This window comes from Liolophura sinensis, chromosome 6, assembly GCF_032854445.1.
Source record: "Liolophura sinensis isolate JHLJ2023 chromosome 6, CUHK_Ljap_v2, whole genome shotgun sequence".
Taxonomy (NCBI): domain Eukaryota; kingdom Metazoa; phylum Mollusca; class Polyplacophora; order Chitonida; family Chitonidae; genus Liolophura; species Liolophura sinensis.
In genome coordinates, this window is record NC_088300.1 from 28,204,694 (window position 1) to 28,224,689 (window position 19,996).

Consider the following 19,996-nt stretch of genomic DNA (forward strand, 5'->3'; position numbering starts at 1 on the left):
GGTAGTTTTTCAATAATAATTTGTGACGATGACTGAAACTAAGTAATTCGATATAAGGCCATATCCCTTCCATATATTTCTGTCCAAGTAAGGATAATTTACAATATCAAAATTTGACCAATCCCCGTCGACATCGACTGAAATGATGCTTAGGCAATATGAAGTTTCAGGGTGCATGAGAGGTTTGATCGGACGGACGATGTTATAATATTGGCGTCAAGACAGACATATGTATACAGGCCATCCAGACGTCAACCAAAATGGACGCTCCAGGTCAATAATCGCAATATAATTACAGCATAGAATCAAAGTAAAACCATAGTAGCGCCGACAGTGTGATGGTCCCATGACAAGTATGACAAAAAAATAACATAAAATGAATTAAAGGTCGAAGGTCATTACGAAAGTCAGTAAAGCATTAGTCAGTAAATAAAAAGTGTTGTCACAAAAGAAAAGATGTAAGCCAAATCATGAAAAGAACAGCAGAGATTATGGTGTTGTGTCATTGTCAGGGTGACATTTCATATACGTGGTATGGAGACGAAGAAATATTACACAACTAGGAAAAGACCAGCAGAGACAAGGAAGTTTCAGAGTCTTGGTGAGGGTGGCATACAAGACACATGTGGTATGGATACTTGCAAAAGAAAGGATGTAAAAGATAAAGAGAAAAATAAACACCATGAAAGGTAATGGAAAGAATGTTGACCTTTGATCAGTCACCGTATGAACCTATAATTGCGCTGTTAGTAGAATTGACTTTTTCAATGTTCAGGTGTAGCTGTCACGAAAAAAAAATTGGTGAAATGATTGTTTTCATTGTTTTCGTAGGTGTATAAGAAGGAAAAATGACAATTTAAAAATAGAACGGTTTACAAGAGTATAAGAAAGAATGATATGTGAACTCGGGATGTGATTATGATGACGCTGTAAACCTTCCTAATCAGTTATGCTTGGGCATATATGGGAACTGCCTTTCGTAATTGTCATGGCAACCTGCCGTAATCCCGTGGAATAATTCCCCCGAGTAACTTTAGTCAATTTCTATAACCTCTCTAAAATCCACGCATTTAGCATTTTGTACAAAAGTATTATTTGACTTACACTTCTGAGTTCGCAGATTTGCGTTCATTTTCGTTCTGACAGTGTTTGAGTTGCTATGGAGATGATCATTCTTGACCTGATGAAAGGCGCGTGTAAAACTGTGTGTTTCAAGGAGTATTGGAAAATACATTCATTTCACTCCTTATAGAAGCATCTCCTGGGGCATGTTTTGTGGTGCCACTTGCAGATAACATTTTGTCTGCTGATTGCACATTGAATGGTACCATACACCCACGAACCACCGCCATTCACCTGGAGCTGTTTCCACTGACAGATAATAAAATCGATTGCACAGGCTTTTTTTCACCATGTATACATGTGTTTACCGTGAAAAACTATTTCTTCTCGTTTGTTAGTAGAGATATGTTTTTTACATATACAATTACTCGACATGGCAACTTAGATAGGAGGATGAAGTAACGAAGGTCATCCATTCCTGCTGATATCTGCAGTTAATCTCGTCATAATGGAATTTCCGTGTCATCGTTCGTGTAGCATTACAAAATACAGCAATGTTAAAGAATCCGATGACGTCCGATTTCGGGTTTTACAGCAATATGGATATTCTATATAAAGCTACGTGCCTGGATATACATGTAACCCCTGAAACAGCGTTTGCGTGGCTTGTACCTATATACATCAGTCACGGGAGAAGCTATTAGAGCCTAACGGCTGCTCATCAATGTTGGATGCGATCTTATCAATGGTCGAATGCGACTCCATCCACCTGGTGGAGCTTTTATTCCAATGACACACCTTTGGACAAGTGCTGTTCATACTTCAGGGGCTAGAGCCGTTGGCATGCACTGATCTACTGTTAGGAACAGATCTATACTACAGAGAATGCTAGTGTGGATTCAACAAATCACACTCGGTGAAAAGCTATACAAGAATACGTACAATGTTCATGAACTGACTTTAAGGCTACTTAGTGTACAACAAGTATGAAGACAGAGACATGTCCCTCCACAGATGACTGGAAGTGACTGGAAGCTGCATGGTATAGCGCCAAATGATCTTTCGAAATGTCACATGACATGGTACGTTGTACGGAAATATTACATCTAATCATAGCCTGAATAGATATTTACCTCTATACCTATCTATTTATCTGGAGCTGTAAGAATGTTGTCCCTATACACAGTTGTCCAAACATTTAATTAGGGAAGGGAATTGAGTGTATTTCTAACCCATTTTGACAATTTTGTTTTACGTACCATGATCACATAATGTATATACACGAGTATACAGTGCATTCAAATCTGTGCTGTCATTGGCCTGTACATTCTAAACTTAAAGCAAAAATATTATGTCTTATACATGGAAACGCAACTTACCTATTAATAGCGAGGGTGCCACGTTAGCGAAGATAGTCTTTACGACTTGTAAATGAGCTCAACATATGGTAAATGCTTGGTCCTGTGGTATCATATGCCCTGTTGTAACTAAATTATGCCCTAAATGTCTCACTGTGCTCTGTCCTGGCTGCACATTCATGACTCTCTGGAGACCCAGAGCGACACGCGGGCTGGTCGGGCTAATGCGCCTCTGCCGTCCTGATATTATTGACTACTATGATCGGCACCGCCCCCTCTCCCGCTTTGATTTGATCTATTGAGATATACCGCTGATGGGCCAAACAAAAAGGGATAATCCGTGCAATCCATCATTGCAAGACCACCCTAATCTTTAAGACCTTGGGTGCTTTGATAGAAACTGACGTGTTACGGGGCCCTTTTCTATATTGTCCAGAGTGTCGAACCGTGCTTTTGCGTGAGACCTGGCACTATCCTTATCACTAACGCGCGCTTCAGTGTGTCTGAAAAGTCAGTGTGGAAACATTGCGGCGTTATATAATTACGTAACATTTATACTGATGCTTCATTACCACGAGAATTTCCAGCCTCAATTCATCAAGGCCTTCCTCAGAGTGCTGGCAAGCCTCCCCACTTACGGCCGGAGAGGAAGACAGCATGAGCTGGACTTGAACTCACATCGACCGCATTGGTGAGAGGCCTCAGGGTCAGTACGCTGAGCTAGCGCGCTAACCAAATGAGCCACGGAACCAAAGTAGCAAGTTAAACACTCCCACTCACCATGACCAAGGAAGTAAACATTTACTAAACACACGATTTAACGTTAAATGGTTCTATGCATCGAAACAGACAATTTTATAGATACCGCCGTAAATATGGTCAAACCCTACAAAAACATCAAAGGTCAAAATGCCCAGTGATATTATACATAAAGCAAAAATTAGCATAACTGATCGGTTTACTTGGGGTCAAAACACTGGTTCTCTAAACTTACCCTTTAATTTTCTACGACATTTTCTCATCTTAAGTGTTTGTCTACCAGTTTTAGCACAAGTATATTTACTTTGTCCACACAGTACATGCTATTCGAAGAGAAAATCTGAATGGATGGGCTCAAGCCGGTTTGTTCGTGCCGCACTATGTCTCTTCTACTGACTCCATTAGGAAAATATGGGTCATAAACACAAAGAGTTCACAACAGGCGGAATCATGTGAGAGAAGCTTAAGCCAATCTGATATGTTTGTCAATCGATAGATTAAGCCGCTGCGAAGGAACGTGCAAAAAACCTTTTCAGATAAGTTAAGGAATCCGTGACAAGAAAATCAGCCTGCACAAATTAATGTCCCAGCAAATGTTTTACCTCAGTGTGTATACTGTTATATACAACAAATTCATTTTAATGGCGTTTTATCCTGTCAACTACTATGTTTAAGTGTAATCCAGAACATATAAATATTTGAGAGGATCTGTTTCTGTTTGACACAAATTCATGAGACACGCGCTGTTAAGTGCATCCCCGAGGTCTGGTCCCTTTTACATTGTTCCAATGTGATTACATATCTAATGCGAGGACAATATAGCATTTTGTGTAATTCTACACCAATAACGTCTAATAAATTGCAACTAACGCCACTGCATTTATTTTTACCTAATTCTGTTTAACCATGGTGCTAGGGGTGTACACGTTGCTATTTTGAAGTATTTACATGGCCAGCGGGAAGAAACTCTGACTGAGGTAAATTAACAAGAGGCCGGAGTTCACCAGTAGCCTGCGTAACCATTTGACAAGAATCACACGGTCATTACTGCTCTGGTTTAGCTCTCTACGCTGTAGTCTTTTATACTGAATGCAATAAAAAAGCAAGATACATAACACATCTTAGTATCTATATCAAAGAACTAAGACAATTTTATTTGGATGCCATGGCTCTATAAAATATCGACTGTAGTCCGGTCATCACTGAAAAAACTGCTTCTTTCTTTTTTTTACATATTTCTGCAAAGAACTGCAAGGTAATGTAGGTATGGACTGGTTCATATATGGGCCTTGCTAGTCTTGCATTGGAACGCCTCGTCATGATTTACAAGTCGGACTTGAAGCTTAGATTTCTAATCAAGGGGTAATTATAACCTTTTTGATTCGAGGTATGATTCCATGGACGGAGATAATTGACACATTGTGCGGATATACCGCAATGAGTAGCCTTGCATCGTGGCAGTGTGCATGATCATGGCCAAGGACAATTTCTCCGTCCAGACTGACCGAGCTGTGGTGGTGGCGAGGGGTGAGATTGACACATTATACAAATTACAGAGATCGAGAAATCTAAAAGACTAGAGCTTAGATAGTAAAGCCGGAGAAAGGACGACAGGTTGATGTAGTTGGAAAATTGTTACACATAACCGGTGAAATCCTGATCATTTTGTCATCTTAAGTGTAATTTTTACTGAGTACCATAATTTACAGGTAATGATACAGTGAAGTGAGCAGGGCTAAATCTGCACTTCCCTGTTGCTTTGAGACGGCGATCACGCACTGGCGGGTTACCAGTGGAGCCACTACAGACGCACAACAGTTCCTTGAAGGAGGAGTGCGTACGTCACGGTGGTACCGTCCTTTGGAATAAATGAAAGATGAATGACGTTCTGTACAACGTTCATATATTTATGATGTTTCTATATGCTTGATTTTCCTATCTGTATTGTGTTTCTATCTGCATTGTCTGATATGGAAAATGAACACACCCTGGTTTTTCTGTAATCTCTCTAACTGCAAGGATAGGCCATTCTGCGTGTATAGGGTGTATGGATGGGTATATATAATGTATGTGTATATTGGTAGGGTATCTTCCTGTCAAGTTTCTAAACTGACATTAAGTCAACAAAATTTCTAACGGACATTTTTGTAGTCAGAGGTATAGTTACAAACTGATAACTCGTAAAAGCTTTCCTGACGTCAACGGGTAAGTTTGGTGGTTCAGTAAGGACTATATATCATTTCAACCAGGTTCAGCTGCACTGTCACATGTTTTCAGTTCGAAAAGTCGTGGAACAAAGCACGTGATGGCAAAGGCCTACTATCTCGCATTATCTGCCATCGATGCCATAAAGGTTAAATTACATCAACACAATCTCCCCGAAACTGCTGTTATATCGGTCATGTGGTGTAAAGCCACTATCACTGAGAATGATAGTCGATGACGTGAGGAATTTCTACTACTTTCTTGTACGTGAAACTGCTTACGCTGTATAGCAGGAACATCTGGGATCTAGTCAACTGGCTGCAAGCCAATTATGCAGTACCACCGACGTCATAGCTTGAAAAATTGAGTCTTGTGGTATTTTTAACTATTACGCAAAATTTTAAAAACTGGGTGGTGCCTATACATTCTTCTTGAAATAGACAGTCAGATGATGTCACACAGCAGTTTTGATATTTCACAGATAAATTGCCTGTGGTGCTTGGATTTGCGTATAGGCCTATACATATACCTTCGAGGAATTACCTCACAATGCATTGCGCCTTAGTCTTATGAGTCATTTTCCCTTTAGTAAGGTTGATACTTGCTATATGCTTCGATGATGTCGCTGGCTTGATTATATAAAGATGCTTATAAGTGTCAGCTTATGTTATAGAGCAGATTTGCTCCCAAAGTTAGACTGGTCCTGAGTTCAGGAAAGGATTTGGATGTCCAAAAACCAAACAAGGTTTTTGCGATGGAGTTTAGATTTGGACGTAGTCGTAGAACCTCTTGTGGAAGCATTTATCTGGGTTCATATGCTTGGGGATAATTATACCTGGTCTGGATGGTCTGGATTTAAGAAGATATACATACTGCTGGTATCAATTTGAATTCCACCCATAGATGATAAGTCAACCGTCTTCTAGAAACCATCCGGAAATCGATTTACCTGCAAATCTTCTGGGAGAATTTATCTTGCAAATACTTGCCAGGGGAAAATGATGGTCAGTATAAAATAACATGGATTTGGTGATTAAATATGCCCTTTGGCTTCGACTAAGCTCTCATCGTTATTTAATGCCTCTTTGAATCAATCTTGGTTATATATATATATATATATATATATATATATATATATATATATATATATATATATATATATATATATATAGTTATAGACATAGAATCCTCCTCCAGTTCCTCCAGCATAAAACTGACATGAGCTTTCTTGTCATAGATAAGGAGGGTGGCAATCTGCTGAGCAAATTCGTAAAAGGTAAAAGTTGAACGATCCAGTGAGAAAAGCCCAAGAATCTTCAAGAAAAGAGAACAAGCCTCTAGGATTTATTTATTTTATTTATTTGATCGATGTTTTACGCCGTAGTCAAGACTATTTCACTTATACGACGGCGGCCAGCATTATGGTGAGAGCCCGGAGGAAACTCACGACCATCCACATGTTGCGGCCAGATCAGAGCCTCTAGGATTGAATTCGCAAGCTGAGTCACACATCCAGGAATTCAATATGGTATTCACAATGGGCACAAAGCTTGACTTATCCCTTTAACACAGTATAGCAAAATTTTCTATTTTCTGCATGTTGACGTTTATATGAATCGGGTTATGCATTAAATTCTGAAAACATAATCCTGATTGCTCGTTCAGCTCAATACTTTGTTATTCAGCGCACAATTATTGATTATATACCTTAATGGTGTTCAGTAAACGACAAGGAACACAGGCAGAACATTTCAGTGTGGCTCGTAGTCGCCTCAGAGCATTTTTCTCATTTTGTTGTCCCAGTGTTTTGCGCATGCCCCTCCCCCCTCCCCCCCTCCCCAGCTGCTGTTAGTTCAGTCTACATGATTCCCAATGCACCATAATCAATCTGCAAGTTTCAACTAATCCAATGAGCTTTGCATGGAAATCAATACACAATTCGGTAAACCTGCCATGTACTTAGCTTCGTGTATTGTAGTGGACGGAAAATACAAGCTGATTGTCTGTTCCTAGTGAAACTTCTTTCGACATGGCAACCTGTGATAAGAACACTCAGTGTTCACCGCTGGAAATCTTACCCACGCTATCTTTTGCCTCACTTCAATTTTGTATTTTTTGTATTTATGAGAATGCATTGCATTCTTTAAGGTACCGGTTTCTCGCGGCTGGAAACCTCGATCACGTTATATATTGCTTCATTTCATCCATATGTCTGAGAATCCAGCCAGAGTCTGCAGTAACATTTCTCACGGCTGGAAATCTCGGTCATGCTATATTGCTTCATTTCATCCATACGTCTGAGAATCCAGCCATAGTGTGCAGTAACACATTTCTCACGGCTAGAAATCTCGGTCATTCTATGTTGCTTCTTTTCATTCATATGTCCGAGAATCTGGCCATGGTCTTCGGTAAGGAATTCCCCACGGCTGGAAATCTCGATGAAGGTATATTTTTTCATTTCAATTCTGTATGTTTGCGAATGTAGTGATTGCATTAGGGGGCCTACATGGCTCAGTTTGTTAGCGCGCCGGCGCAGCGTGATGACCCAGAAGCCTCTCACCAATGTGGTCGCTGTGAGTTCAAGTTCAGCTCATGCTGGCTTCCTCTCCGGCCGTAAGTGGGAAGGTCTGCTAACAACCTGCGGGTGGTCGTGGGTTTCCCCCGGGCTCTGCCCGGTTACCTTCCACCATAATGTTGGCCGCCGTCGTATAAGTGAAATATTCTTGAGTACGGCATAAAACACCAATCAAATAAATAAATAAATAAATCATTGCATTCTTTAAGGGACTAATTTATCACGGCTAGAAATCTCTATCACGTTAGTAAATGTACATGCTGTATTTGAACTGGAACCAATGAACGGTTATGTTGTCTATTCTTTCAAAATAGTAGACATAAAAGTTAAACAGTGACGATGGTATTTCTTAAATAAGAGCGTCGTCTCGGGAAATCCTGCTGTAGGAAGTCTGATCTGCAGGGACAAAGGAAAAGAAAGCACTTAAAGGGAACAATGTGAACCACTCAGCTCGGATGTAGATGGAACTGCAGTTCAATCAATATAACTGTCAGAAACTTCTGATGTCACGCTCCTCACTATAATTTTTTGTATGACAAGTATATGACACTTTTGTCATCTCCCGCGCATAGAATTGATGTTTCCATGGAAACAGGAAGAAAACATCACGTAATATTAGAGACTGGGTTTATGGTGGCCGATTGTTCTGGCATGCGTCTCACCAACTACAGTCGTCAACCGGCACAGTTTGGCTTTTCGTCTGATGATACTCGGACGTATACTTACGTCACAATATACAGATTTATTCTCGATAGTTCAGACGCTGACAAAAGGAATCTTTAGTCACCAAAAGCGTAAAACAGTAGAGTGATACATATGTATAGTGATTTATAACAACTAGTAATAACATATTGATTTGAAAAGGGACACTTCACCACGTTACATGTTTACTTACATGTATCTCTTGATAGCAAATGCAATCTCTGTCAATCTTTATCCTTCAGGAATCAATATCATAAAGAAAACCTGACTCAGTAGTGTCATAAAACATATCTCATGTTGAATGACTTTACCTTTTCGTTATATTGCGGATATAAACAAAATCCTCTGAGCCTACATACAACCATTTGCATGTACATGTTCCCCAGCGAGATATAAAACCAGTAAGCTATGCGTTTCTTCATTTTGTCTGTCAGCCAAAGGATGAGAAAAAAGATATACCAAAACGCATTTATACAGTTGCCAGTAAAAAGAATACTCACTTTGCCTAAGTTATATTTATAATTAAAGAGATGGAGAAATCACCCTAAAGCTTACTATTGAGTCTAATTGCAGTAAATATGGCGTCACAAAAGTAACACGAAGTAATTTTTGACCTAACTCAAGACTATAAAGTGCAATATTAGGCGTGTGGCGTATGGCACAAATAACTGAAATTCACACAGCTTTATATGAAAGGTGTAAAATACGATTTCATATTTGTCTTAAGTTAAAAGCAGCATTTCGCTTATAACCGGCCACTGAAAGAAAAGTAAGAAAATAAATATTTCAGTGACTTTAAGGAAGTTTCAGTGTCTGTGTCCGCTTAAACAGTTGTAAGCCCACTAAGTATCTTTTATATATATATGCATCTTCCTGTCTTAACGATTGCTTACTTCATTTCTGCAGGTGGTGAGGTATATGGTTGCGCAGAGGCAAATGTCCTTTCCCTCTGCTTTGTGTAAGTCAAATGTCCTCAACCATTTGACTTACACAAAGCAGCGGAAAGCTTGAATAACCTGTTGAAACGACGTGACATTTCTTCACAGTCAATTAAGGAGCTTTCATGCAATGGTATTGAAAAGAGATAATCGAAGATGTATACGTCTTTCTTGGTGTAGTTTTACGTAGTTGTGAAATTAAATCTGCATGAAAGCAGTGCTGGTGTATGTATGACCCGTTTCAAAAACTACCAGTTCTCAAAGGAATATGAAAAGAAAAAAAGTATACACTCAAAAATTAATCTGTTAATTTGAACAGAAGATCTGTTGTCTGAGTGATGCTAGAATGTATTCTGCTATTTCAAGGCATGGGCCTAATTCTGTTAAATATAACACACATATTCTATTAATTCAATATAGAGATTCCATTAGACTAACAGGATATTATGTTGGTTATGACAGTATTATACTACAATAACAGAACACGTTCTAGCATCACTTAACAGATTTTCTGTTAAAATTAACAGATTAATTTTTTAGTGTAAATAATAAATAAAGCTGGTAACATGTAAGAGAGAGACAGTCATCTTGTCGAATACAAATCTAGATATCTCGGTCGCGCTTTGATTGCAACTGTTAAACTAAGCACCATGCATTGCAGCATGTTAATGCAATACACATATTTGCCTATACTGTCACAATCCCCGGCTGAAGCGGAATTTGATACAAGTATGACGCAGATCCTGAACTCTCTGTCCATATTTGCCAATAAGGGTGTTAGACATATGCACTTGTAAATTTATGACACTTGGAGTGAAGATGTTTTATGGAGCATCCTTGACATTCTAGTTTTTGAGTCAGTTAATTGTAATATAGTTTAATAATATAGAGTCCAACAAATGCTACAAGGCGCGAAAAGTAGACTCCCCTATGGGCCCTATGCAGGACCCAACGATACATGTTAGACCGATACGTTCCACATAAGGGAATATGACAGTTCTGCCTAGCAAGCAGTTCGCATGGCTATCAGGGAGGCATATAGGTCTACAGATAGAGATACCATTTCTTGTAGACAAACACAGTCGGTAATAACCACCCACAACATAATATGTAACAGGGTCTATTACCTGAACAATGGCCCATATTTTACTCTTTGATAGTCTGCAATCAAGCCCCATCCCTTATATAAGATCTCCAGAAGGTAACCACACATTCCTGTATCTTCTTATCTCACCTTGTCACATTTCTCATACATTTAAAATGGGCATTTGAAAATTTATACCAGAGTTTTATACCACCATTATTGACTCAGGCAACTGTCATTTTCAGTTATCATCTTTGCTACATGACCGCACACTAAAGGACTGCATGAATGGACATAACAATGAAAGTGAGACGAGCCCCTACATTACTAACATCATAAATGTCCAATTAACTCGCTACTAAGATCTACAGGGATTCTATCCAGAGGAAGTAATCGTTAAGAGAGTGTGAATGATTTGCTTTTAACAGTACAAGTAAACCGTAAATGGTTTGTCCTACACAGATATCACAAGCGGTACAAGCGTTTGGGTGCCTTGTATTCTTACCTTTCAGTCGCCTTAAAGCGTCACTTTTGCTGGTACATGCGTCTACCCGTCCTGGCCTCGCTGCTGTTGACAAGCCCTATAGTATGATCCGTTGTACCGGCCTGAGGATGTTGCACCTTGTGTCCACAGGCAACTCCTCTGACAATTTAACCTGCCAGCACCGAGGACTGAACAGAACACATATGGTCACCTTATTTTAAGATCGCCTTGTAACTGAAGTACACTCGAAATGCATGTACTGTCAGTTTAACTCAAGCTCTTGTCATGGGGTGGAAGCGGTCGTGTAGACTTGTCAGCGCCTGAGGCCGTGGCATTGCTGGGTCGGTTGGCCAAATACCCACTTCAAGCCTAATCACGCCAATTTATAATCCAAAGCAAAAATCAATTCCGTGATTAGATGTCGCATCTATATGGGAGATTTCATACCCATTTGCGGAGAGGCGAGCAAACGTTTACTATTTGGTTACATGTATAGGTATATAGATTTATGTCACAGATGGCTTTATTATTCATTATTAACAAGAAAATGTCGTTTTTGAAACATGCACAACTGAAGAAAGGGGAAACCAGTAGGCTTATGTTAAAAAGATATATAAACCAGTGAGTTAAGTTGTCTGTGTACTACAGATGACTTTGTCTGCATATGAGGTGTGCGAACATTGTGTTAGTGTGTGTACTAACTGATGTGGCGTATGGACTTTGTGCAAGTGTCTGAACGGACTAAGAACATTGTGTTAGTGTTAGTACGGACTGATGTGGTGTATGGAAATTGACTTAGTGTCAGTACGGAATGGTGTGGCGTATGAACATTGTGCTAGTGTCTGTGCGGACTGATGTGGCGTATGCACATTGGCCGGCAGTGGTCCCCTCAGGGACAGGAGAGTCGCATTACGTTACTGAAATAAACCGATCACACACAGAATATTCATGTAACTGCATTGTGAGTGTGAGTTTTAATTTTTTTCAGATAATGTTCTTTTGATACCGTGTTTTCGGTTGTTGTTGTTGCTCAAATCGGTCGTAACGTGGAATCGGTCGCAAGTAGAAAGGCGGCATGTATATCGTCAGTATGCGGCGTCATGGCTATTAGGCCGACATAACATTACAATTAATCCCTCGAGAAACGCTGAAAGCGTCACGTGGTAATTGGCTGCACGTCAAAAAACCTATTAACTCTCAATTTTCAGTGTTTTTTTCTTAGAGTGGATAGGCAGATATCGATGCAATAAATTGGATTTTACCGTTAGTTTAAGTGTTAAACTGGTGCATTCTTGACCACACATTTATGAACAGGGAATTGAGAGCGGCTGCCCGTGTCACAATGCTTACATGTTTGGCAGGAGTGAGATACCAAGAAAACCGTCTCGGGTGAGTCATTGTTTGAAGAAAAATATTGTGACTGCATTAGTTTCCTTAGCAAAGTCAGAATTAGTACGAAAATATCTTCCTAAAATTTGAATGAAAGAACCCGTTATAATCATGCTATGTTCGGTAAATTCCCTGATGTCGGTACAGCCAGCTAGGCCTAATGCTTACGCCCATGCACCACGAGAAGTAGGACTGCTAAAGCATCACGCTTGTGTCCACAAACATCGCCCTGACCGAGCGCCAAACCAAAAGAAAGACAGGCCCTTTGAACATGGAACAGAGCTGATACTCTATGGTTGGGTATCAGGCGTTTTTGCCTGTATTTTCTTATTGCCAAATTGTTTAATACCCATGGTACCTAAGAGCTCCTAGGTTTTGTGATGTTACTCTAGATGGCTATAACATGGCAAAAAGGCGTCACCAAATGAGAGGATAGGTAATGACGATTCTTTGCTATTTATTGTGCTGATAAGCGGTGTACAATATTTTAAATATTTTTAGAACATTTCTGAAATACTACTTTATTAATTAATTCAGATTTAGTGGGTGACTTCATGTTCACTTTAGGGTGTAAATGCTAAATCAATGGGTATATAATGTGACTGATCCTCGGTTTAGCTGATGATCCAATCCAGCACGTCAGTTTCCTTACCCTTGGAGAGGTGTTATAGTATGGTCGGCTTTATTGCTATACACATAAACTGCCCATTTATCTACCCACATCTGCACCTACCTTTCCAGTTTGTAGAGATACGTCTTAGCCAACGGCCACAGTTTGAATGCATTTATCCACCGAGTAGAGTTTCGTCTGTGTCACGAGCTTAGCAAAATACATAAATCGTCGTGGTCAGAATAGATTAAATATTCCCGAATCTGCTATCAGTTTTCCTAAATATACATTTCCGTCTTCATAACCAGCTAACCCAAATATTTTTAATTCTGTATATACCTAAATCCATCTTTGACAGCTTTGTAACATGGACAGCTTTGTAACAACGCAATTTTTAATAAAAACGTCATTTGTAATGATTATTACAAAAAGTCACTCCCAGAATGTTTTTTTGTAATAATTATTACAAACTGTCACTCCTGGGGTGTTTTTTGTAATAAATTATTACAAATTGCAGCGCCCAGTGTGGCGTTTTAAAATAACTTTTTCGTTTCAAGAAGACACTGGAAAATTTTATCTGAAGATAACCAAGCCTGACGTGACATGTCATGAATGAGAATAATGACGATAACGTCCTTTAAAAATATATTTGTTAAATATTGCGTTCATACAAATTGCGTTCCACACGGTAACGCAATTTGTAACACAAAGGAATTTGTAATAGTTATTAAAAATTGTAACTCCCAGACAGGTTTTTTGTAATAAAGTATTACAAATTGCAACTCAACGGTGTCTTCTTGTTATAATTTATTTCATTCAAGAAGACACTTGAAAATTTCATCTAATGGTGAACAAGCCTAACCTGACAGATGTAATGAATGAGAAGAATGACGATAACTTTCATTAAAAACATATTATTACAAACTGCGTTATTAGAAATTGTCCCAATTGCGTCAGCGCAATTTATATTAACACAATTTGTGAAAATTTTACCAATACGATCATTTATAACAAGTTTTTTTTTATCTTTATACTGTGAGAGCGACTGGTGGTTGTTATGGAGGTTTTTGACATCTTCCGTTAGACTTTTGATGGTTACTGCCAGGGAGTACGATGTTAACTGTAAGGGTTTTTAATATTTACAGCGGGGGTTTGTCTGTGGTGTCGGCTATCAGGGTTGTTCATGTTTACTGGGGCGTTTTCGATGTTACATTTACGCAACTTGTAATAATTATTAGAAAAAGCCACTCCCAGAGTGTAAGAACGCAATTTGCAATAAAATTTACAATTGGTAAAATAATTATTACAAAAAGCCACTCTAAGAGTGGCAATTTGTAATAATTATTGCAAATTTTGTTTTTATTACAAATTTCGTTGTTACACAGCTTACTCAGCACAACTACTTCCCTATCCAGTGTGCGTGGGAAGGTCTTTCAGCAACCTGTCCATGCTCGTGGGTTTAACCCGGGTTCTGCACCGCCGCCGTTGGATAAGTAAGATATTATTGAGCAAGGCGCAAAATACCAGTCAAAGGGAATCTACAATTTCGCTGCCCAAAATGAAAGTTGAACACCTTGTCTGATAACGGTGATAATAATCCTTATTGATATTAAAGTACTATTTTGCACTTCCGCACAGTTTATGTCTTGGTTATGCGCTAAACACGTGCGCATACTAAATACAGACATCCAACAAAATATCGTCACGATATGGCTACAATATTGCATCACTGATATCATTCATCCCTAAAAATACGTAATAAATAGTGAAATTAATTCACTTAATTAGAGGGTTTGAAACTAATGTTTAGCTCACTCATGGCTACTTAATTATCACTGTTGAGATATTTTAAATTCTGTTCATATCAGTAGCAGTGAAAGATTCCGATTTGTATTTGTTTTCATCTTTTGTTGAGAACGGCTATAAATTCTTAACTTTTATGCAAGCTTTTGCTTTCACCCGGTGCTGTTCATACATATTGTGTAAGATTAACTTTTCATGTGCTGATTAATACAGGCTGACGAAGATCTCATTTTAACGGCTACACTCACTGCGACTATCAGGTTTTTGATCAATGTGGTCACGTATTCGAATTCAGCTGTCGCTTTTTCGGCAACCTACACTATAAGTTAAGAGGTTAGTCAGGTACCTGACAAAAGTCGGTGGTTTGATCTGAGCACTCCGCTTTCCTCCACCCGCCCGGCTTCATATACAGGCAGTTGTTTCACAGACGTTAACGTTAAAACAATTTGCTGCACTTGAATACTGAGATGCCATAAAACATTTATACTATACACTAACATTTGATGACAAAACTGACAACTGATGTTTGAACGCGGATGTAATTTCAGGAAGAATGTCACATGTTGGGATTACATATGTTTTACAGGTGCGTAATCTGGCTCGTAATCCTCGTAATTCTACTGAAGGAGGGTTTAGAGGTTAAGCTCCTGTAACGCGAGTGAGATACAGAGTATAAATCCAGCAGACCTGATTCAGCGTCAGTTATGTTGTATTCCTGCATAATCAAGGATTCTGCTGGTTGACTAAGTATCCCGAATCTTCGTCCCTTAGTATTATTTTAATGTGATTGCATGTTAAATGTGATGACAACAAAGCATTTTGAGTAGTTCTACGCCAGTGGCGTCTAATACACTGCAAGTAACATCACTGCATTATAAATTGCTACTATTTATGCATTTACATGAACAGTTAGAATAAAACCCTGACTGAGATAACTTGACAAGAGATCGTATTTCACCGTTTACGTGTGACCATTTGCCAGCTATCACGCTGTCGTCGCTCCTCTGGTTTTACTCTCCATGGTGTAGTCTTTAATTAAATATCTCTGTTCTATACATATTTTCTTTTTCCTGTGCTGCCTTTCACTGTTGTGTACGGTATCTTTCTCACATATAGTGTACTCTAAACGTTCCCCCCCCTCTTTTGTGAGACGTTTTTCTCCAGTGATATCGTTTAACACCGTGTTCTCTTTTGCTTTGTCAGGTTTTCTTTCTCACTTGCTGTAAACCATTCATTTATATCATTTGGCGTGATTGTTTCCCCTTTTGTATTTCAGCTTGTAGAATGACAAGAAACTTTAATTGTAATAGCAAATCTTGTTTGTAGCCGAACACAACATAAGACGTACAACAATACATACGTACATGTAGATGTCTATTAAAAGCCTATCTAAAAAATGAATTTCTTTCATTTCCATACACACCTCTTGCTAAAAGGTTAAAATGTTTGACTACACCCAACCCAGCATATGCCGAATCCTAGCCAATAACCCCAATGATTCATTTTCTCTCTATTGTTGTAGTGTCTGTGAATGTGGAAATTCTGCACGTTCTAAATGATAGTAGTGATATCGGTGCCCTTTTAACTTTCAGTACATGTTCTTATGACAGTTTCAAACAGTGTTAATCCTTCACGTGCTAAGTGCTAGGGCTCTAGGGGCAATGTATTCATCGCGTTAAATTACATCGCCATTTTGAATATATGAAGTTACAATCAAAGCGCAACTGAGATACATGTTTTGTTATCTACAGCTGATATTCTAGCATGATACATGATTTAAATAGGGATTTCACTCACTCCTAGAATATACCTTGCGTCTTTCCAACATCAACTGTTGACTGCTTCTCTTTGCATGATTCCGTCCTATTTTGGTACTTTATATACTTTTTAAATTCTTTGGTGGTTAGTGTTACACGTCGTTTTGGGAATTGGCATTGCGATTATTAACCTGGAACATCTTTATTGGTTGACGACTGGTATACGAATGCTTGTTTCGAGGCATTGATTCTAATGCTTTGTTCCTTTCCATTGAAGTACCCAGTAATATTCTCACATACTTGGCGATGTGACACACTGTTTTTCAACTTCAGAAGCGTGAGTCGTTTTCATCCGTGGCAAGATAATTTCTGCTCCTATTGGTGGCAAAATACTATTAGGGGGCCGATTCCAAATAGCCATTTCTGACAAAAGTCAAAATTTAAAACCTCTTAACAATGCTTATAGTTTTGGTAGTGGAAGTTGATATTTAGAGACATTTGTCTCAAGATAATACTGTTGAGGTGGATAAAATTTAATTTCTAAAACCGAAAATGAGCTTTAAGATCGCATTTCAAATTTTATTGTAAGTCAGAAATGGCTTTGAGAAATGGCCCCTGGTCTCTTCTGTTACCATGTATATAATGCTCAATTATCAACTGTTTTGGTAGGTTTATTTATTGCTATATAATATTCAGTTTTCAACTATTGCAGTATAGAAAGTATGTTCTGAACTGTTCCAAAGCGATGCTGAATGTCAACTGCTTGTTAAAGTAGAAAGTCTGTTCTCATCGGTTGCCATTGTAATGGCCAGAAGTAAACTCTGGTCATAGAAAGTCTGTTCATGTAATGGTCAGTAGTGATCTCTTTCAGTAGAAATTCTGTTCTTGTTTGTCACCACGTGAAAGTAGAAAGTCTGCTCTCATCGGTTGCCATGTAATGGTTAGTAGTCATCTCTTGCAGGTGAAATTGTGTTCTCATCAGTAGTCATCTCTTGTAGGGGGAAATTCTGTTCTCATCATGTAATGGTCAGTAGTCATCTCTTTCCGTAGAAATTCTTTTCTCGTTTATCACCACGTAATGGTCAGTAGTCAACCCTTGCCGTCACATTTGTTGCCATGAGGTTTTCATTTGCCAACTGGCGCAGTAGAAGTTCTGTCGTTGCACGTTGTCATGTGATGTTAAATTTCCACTTAATTGTTACAATAAACATTATGTTCAGATCTGATGCCTGGTATAATGTCCAGTACAGATTCTGTTCTCTGTATGCAGTGGTAGAACTATCATTCATCTTGGTGATTAGGTCATGTTCTCATTTGTTCTTGCGTTTCAAGACTCATCAATCTTTGCAGGCGACAGGACCACAGAGAACACCGCGTTCAGTAACTACCGGCAACCAGATCAGAAAGCAAAGCCTGATCATGTGCTCTCAGCGTGTTGCCGGCAAGTGTCAAGACCATCACAGGGTAGACAACATTATCTCTTCCGGCTAAAGGCTCGGGTAAAACAAGAGACTTTTGGTCACCAATGGCAACGCCCGCTCCTCCTGAACGCCAGCGGATTGACAGAGCCATTGGCGACAGTAGTATATGGCCACACGCCCCAGTTCGTGGTCACCGAGTACTTCGACGCAGCTCTATAGTAAAGATCTCTACTAATTAATCAACAGGGTTCTCCAAAGCTTACGAGCGAGATTAACGCAAGCGACCCCTTACGGCTAAAGTACTGTAACACATGGTATACACTTCACCGGAAATTGAAAAAATCATGAAAGTCCTAAAGTTTGTTACATTTGACTTCATTTGCGGAGGTGTTGATGGAAAAAGAAGATAACAAGCCCACGGCCGTAAGTGGGAAGGTCTCCAGCAACCTGCGGATGGTCGTGGGTTTCCCCTGGGCTCTGCCTGGTTTCCTCCCACCATAATGCTGGCCGCCGTCGTATAAGTGAAATATTCTTGAGTACGGCGTAAAACACCAATCAAATAAATAAATAACAAGCCGAAGGCAACATAAAATGATACCTTTTCACTTCTTGTATTCATTTATACAAATGTGTATTTATTTCCTTGGTCTTTAGATCGGAATGCCCTATAAGTAAACCACCCTACAGTATATTCTTCGCCACGAACTTCATTTGAAGCCGCGGTCCAAGCAACTGAAGGTGGATTCGATCATTGCACGCGACCTCACTGGACAACGGTCGGAGGGTCACATCGAGTCAGCGCTTTAACCTTCAGAGCCACCGAGAACTCTCTCATATATCATTCCATACTACCAAAGAACAAGATGCGTACTCATTATCTGACACGATTTTCGCAAGTTTTAATTATGTCAAATTATACTCTTTCAACAGTTAAGATATATCTTACAATAAAACACTTCATCTCACATATACCAGCGTATCCTCAGTCTTTTTCCCCTTGTCATGTACATATTTGCGTAAGTAAGCTTTTACCTGCAATGCCTGTCGTAAAGGAACGTGTTTGGTTTTGGAGTATCATTGTCTATTTCTTTTTTTTTTTTTTTGCAGTTACTGTGTGAACACAATCTAAAATCAAGATGCATGAAAAAAATTGTGCATACAATTACTAGAACAATACTAGTTTTGCACGATTAAAAATGAGCAGCCTTTATGCACTGCCTTACAACTTATTTTAAGTTGAGTAGAAAATCAGTAAAATATTCGTGTAAATATTTTTGTTTTTAAGACAGAATTCTCATCATTGCAGAAATGCTACACCGGAACCATGCGCTCCTTCATTTCTCATGTGGGAGTAAATGTCGTGGTATATGTCGTGGTCAAAGGTGCTTTCCTTTGGATTCTGGGGCCAAATGGCGCTTGTTCAAATTCGTCCTTGATCAGGGAATTTGTAGATTACCCCGTTTTCACAGCTTGTGGAGCTTTAATGGCAATAAGTGGTTGGCGCTGACGCAGCGGTTTGCGCAGTCCGGCATTCCTTGAAGATCTCTTGTGTTAACCAATATGGTTACGTCACATGTGGTAACCTTCCTCAGTAACTTACATTCCGGAGGCCGGTGGTTTACCCTGGGCACTCCGATTTAATCATTATATAATATGGACCTCCATCATACAAATGGAAAATTCTTAAGTATAACGTTAAACAACAATCAAATCAAAACCATTATTTATTGTCTTAAATAATGTGCTTTGTTTTATTCCAGTTTCATTTAACGAGCTAACATGTACACATAACACGAATGCAGGCCAAACCAGACAATGTACTAGTTTACACTGCAGATATAGGCTGGTT

At 39.1% G+C, this 19,996-nt stretch overlaps 1 protein-coding gene across 2 annotated transcripts in view; it reads right to left on the bottom strand.

Annotated features, from left to right (window-relative positions):
• Positions 1-11,463, bottom strand: part of LOC135468650 (cGMP-specific 3',5'-cyclic phosphodiesterase-like) — a 48,022-nt gene extending 36,559 nt beyond the window's left edge. The window contains exon 1 of one of the 2 annotated variants that reach the window (XM_064747017.1): positions 11,189-11,463. The gene's annotated coding sequence lies outside the window, so the exon portion shown is untranslated. The remainder of the gene's footprint in view (positions 1-11,188) is intronic. The other variant, XM_064747018.1, reaches the window with a different exon arrangement.
• Positions 11,464-19,996: the final 8,533 nt, after the last annotated feature.